Raw genomic sequence first — 4,717 nt, 5'->3', positions numbered from 1 at the left:
ATATATATGTGCTGGCACTTGTGGCCGAAAAGGCAGACCCTATAGATATCTCATGACCTAGTTTTTGCCATTTTTAGCTATTTTTACATTATTGCATCATCTCTTATCTTTTCTCTAGATTTTCATAGATTTGTAATCTTCATAACTTTGAATCTGTTGAGTATTTGCTTTCACTTCTTTGTATTAAATTGTTCATCTTTATCTCATCTTTCTAATCATGGTAGTTTCATTAATTTCTGGGTTTGTGTTCTTCATGATGATTTTTAGATCTGATTAGTGGTTTAGGATCTTGGGGATGGATTAGGCTGGGTAATAGTTATGGTTGCTTAAACTGATCAAGCTTGATTGTTTAAATATCTCTTCTAGATTAGATATGCTCTATGCTATTCTTATACTGAGAGGGTAAGTATAGATCTTAAGCTTCTTACCATTACACCAATGTCTAAGTTGTTAGATTAGGCTAATGCTAGAGATTATCATGAAGCATGCTAAGAGATTAGATGTTTAAAGCGATTTTTGACATTGATGATCTGGTTGTTTAATGTCTGCTTTTATATGTAATAGCTAGTGAGAACTAGGTCTAAGAGTATCTAAGCTTGATTGTTATTGTCATGAGAATGGATTAACAAGTATTAGACGATCATTGTCTAGAGATAGCTCATTGTTGATAGAAGTTTGTTGATCAATTTAGATAATCAAAGCTTGAGCCCAGCCCATGAATCCATCCTTAGGACCTTTCTTTGTCTATTGATTTTCATGTTTGAGTATTGTTATTTGCTTGCTGTTTGATTTACTTTCATTTTGCTCTGTTTTGATTGTTGTTCTGTTTTTTGTTCTTCATCCGAAAGTCCACTCGACCCCTCACTCGACTATGCACTCGACCGAGTGCTAGGTCGAGCTCCTTTTCAGAGTTCTGGATCTTCCTAGTTTCATTTCTGTTTCATTGCATTCACATTTGTTTCAGTTACTATATATCTTGCATTTAGTATTTGTTCTTAGTAGATTTACATTCTGCATTTCATTATTGTCATTATGTTGTTAGAAATAAATCAACTTAATATTTGGCTTAACTTGAATGCATTGATCACATCTTGACTGCTTACACATCACACTCTTTATGGATTGACATCCTTTATGTTACAACATCATAAAAGTATTGAAACACGTTGCATACCATTTAATCATCGCTAAATCTGTTTGTTTGTCATTATCCATTCATTCTTTGATTAAGATAGAAAAATCCTAGTTTCAATTATCTTATAAGTCTAGTTTTAAACCCAAAATACATATAACGTACCCATCAATATTAAATAAAATATTTCATTTGACATGTGACTAGAATATTATTTTGGGTGGTTAAACTCGAGGGGAATTCACGATAATTCGAGTCTTCATTCTCTTATAACTTTCAATTCACGTGGGTTTGTTCACGTGGGTTTCAGTGGTCTACTTATTTTGTTTTTGTTTGGTCAAGGTGGTCTACTTACTTTCTTTTTTTTTTGTCAAAGTGGTCTACTTACTTTATGTGTGTGGTTTTTGGTATCAACCTACATATTTTTCCTCGCCCCACCGACCACACTCGTACACACATAAGTTAAAAGAGTTATTGTGGGATGTGTCTCTCAAAGCTAACATTGATTTATTCACGTTGGTTTCAGTGGTCTACTTACCTTTTTTTTTTTTGGTTAAGGTGGTCTACGTACTTTTTTTTTGTTTTTTGGTCAAAGTGGTCTACTTACTTTATGTGTGTGTTTTTTGGTATCAACCTACATATTTTTCTCATTGTATATATATAGACGGTTTTTTCTCATTGCAAAGATGGTTTGAATATTGGCATCATTTATAGCCACTTGTTTTCCCTTATATAATAAAACAAAAATACCATAACTTTTTTTTTTAACTATAAATTTTTATAAATTGGTTACAAAATATGTTAGATTAAATATAGGTTGGTTACAAAAAAAAGTTATAGATTAATTGGTCTATATGAATACACTTAAGAATATCCCAAAGAATCATCTTTAAAAGAATATTTCAATGATTTATACAATTTTCTAAATAAAATCTTTAATATTCTATATATTCTTACAAAATATATACTGTTAGGCATAAAAATATACTCTTACGCATATAAAGGAGTAAAATCTTGGCAATTTATCACACTTAATCGTGATTTCCAAAATCTTATTGTGTAATTGAAAATAAAAAACTATCTAAACATGGATCATATTAAAAAACTTTTACCAAACATGTTTAAAAATTAAAAATAATCATATAAATTATATTTTATTCTAAAATTATAATATATAAAAAAAATTTTAACCGGTGCAAGAGAAAGGGTCATAATCTAGTATTCAATTCACGTGGGTTTGTTCAGGTGGGTTTCAGTGGTCTACTTACTTTTTTTTTTTTTGGGTCAAAGTGGTCTACTTACTTTATGTGTGTGTTTTTTGGTATCAACCTACCTATTTTTTCTCATTGTATATATATAGACGTAGAGGATAGAAGATAAGAGATAGATGATAAGCAAAGCCTCTCATCAGTTTAATAAAAAAGAAGAACCAAAACATTTCCTTAGTTTCATAAAAAAAAAAGCAATGGCCTCTACAGCTACATCATCTTCCGGAGCTACATGTTCGAGAGCGACATCTTCCACACCAGGTAAAAAAGAATTAATTATGTCTTCCGTGTTTGTATCACTAGTTCTATAATGAAATTAAATAACTACCTTGCCTTGACGACAAAAAGAAATGGGTTTGTCTTCGGAATGTTTGACGTAAAACTCACATTTAGAAAATCAGTTATTAATTTGCTCGAATAACTATCAAATATGTAATACTTGCCTACTCGTCGGTATTTTTGTATAAGGTGGCCGAACATTTTTTTTAGCGTATATTGACATATTACAACAGAAATCTATATAATAACAAGACCTATTTTATATTATAAATATTAGATTACGACACGGATTTTAATAATTTGGGAATGTTCGATCCTTCTGTTTGTATTATGCTTTTGTTGGAAAATTATCCATCCGTTGACGTATTATTGAAGACAGATATCTCTTGAACTCTGCTCATAACTTGCATGTGCAACGTGGGATATATAAATTTGTATACTGTATGAATCAAATTTGATCAAGAAAAATTTCTTGTTAAATTAAAGGGTTTTGGGAAAATAATTTTAAAATTTTTTTTTTTTTTTGAATTTATAATAGGTGAGAAGGTGGCACTCTTTTGGGACATTAACACTTGTCCAATTAAGAATTATTATGCCAATCATCTAGAATCTATTAATACTGTTTTAAAAGAGATAAATCCGAACTACCGTGTCTCCACTACAACAAAAATCATATGTGGAGATATCAAGAAGTGCATGAATGAAGCGACTCAAGATTACTTTAGGGAGTTGGGGTTTGAGATCTGTCATGCAGAGGAGAGGGACCCACGGTGTGATTTACATGAAAAACGTAAACCGGATAATCCTGAGCCAGCTTTTGCATTATTGGTAAAAGTGATGGAATTTCTAGTGGAACGTCCTCATCATGCAAAAAATATTTTCATAATTTCTGGGGATTATCGTTTTAAACATACTATGAAGATGTTGCTAGAGAGTAATTGGACTACCTTTTTAGCCAAGAAGAAGGATTCAAATACTAAAAGTACGAAGTATGCAACGTATACATGGAACTGGGAAGATATTGAAGGTTGAAGAAGAGGTCGCAAGTAAGCCCCTCTTTCCAGCAAAAAAGTAATATTATCTTCTATTTTCTGTATTTCATTCATGTTTTTATGTATTCGAATATGTATCTCATAGTATATGTATTGGCTTGTATGGTTTGTATGATCATAACTATAATGTCCTTTTTAAAATTATATTTCTATCAAATTTTTCAGTTCTATCATCTTTTTTCATCATAATACAAAGGACATTTATAGTATGTCTAGTTTTTATATCTGGCGAAGTAAAAACAAAAACAAATAAAGAGTTAACGTCCAAGATCTAAAATCGTTCCTACTATTAATTATATTGTCATAATTAATATATATTCGTAAAATCTAAAATCATTCCTAAAATCTCGCTATACTCATTATACTGTGGTGTTGCAAAAATATAGAGATACTAGTATTTTGCCCGTCCATACGCACGAATTATTATTTGTGATCAAATAATATATAACTACGTATTAATTTGTAATAACTAATATATTTTTAAGTATTTTACAATATAATTTATTGGTTGAATATTAGCAAAATTTTATGTTAGAAGTAAATGTAGTTTTGATTCTATAACTTTAGACTTATAATCAACTCAAAGTTGAAAGAAGTTAAAAATACAAATAAAGTCACAAAATTAAAATGACAAATAAAGTCTCAAAATTAAAATGACAAATAAAGTCTCAAAATTAAAATGACAAATTAAATTTGGCAATTTTGTTGAGACAAATCAGAAAAAAGGACTAATATGCTTAGCCTTCCAATTTTCCATCATCCTTTTTTTAGTAGACAACAACACGCACATAAGCTCATATTATTTTTATTTCTAAAAATGTATATATTTTTACTGTTATTAATACTATATAAAAATAGAGAGAATAAGAAAAAAGAAAAACCTACTAATGGGTTGTCTCCCACTAAGCGCTTGTTTTCAGTTATTAGTTTGACTGTGTCGGATCTCAGGCATCCGGTGGATCGGAACATGGCAATGAATGCTTCCG

At 30.1% G+C, this 4,717-nt stretch overlaps 1 long non-coding RNA gene across 1 annotated transcript; it reads left to right on the top strand.

Annotated features, from left to right (window-relative positions):
- The first annotated feature begins 2,514 nt into the window (after positions 1-2,514).
- On the top strand, positions 2,515-3,904 carry LOC104707322 (uncharacterized). Its single transcript, XR_015564721.1, has 2 exons — positions 2,515-2,661; positions 3,218-3,904. It is a non-coding gene; the product is annotated as an uncharacterized LOC104707322 (long non-coding RNA).
- Positions 3,905-4,717: the final 813 nt, after the last annotated feature.

Source organism: Camelina sativa, chromosome 8 (assembly GCF_030686135.1).
Source record: "Camelina sativa cultivar CO46 ecotype springtype chromosome 8, ASM3068613v1".
NCBI classification, from domain to species: Eukaryota; Viridiplantae; Streptophyta; class Magnoliopsida; order Brassicales; family Brassicaceae; genus Camelina; species Camelina sativa.
Note: the sequence above shows the minus strand (reverse complement) of the source record. Positions and strands in the feature narration are given on the sequence as shown.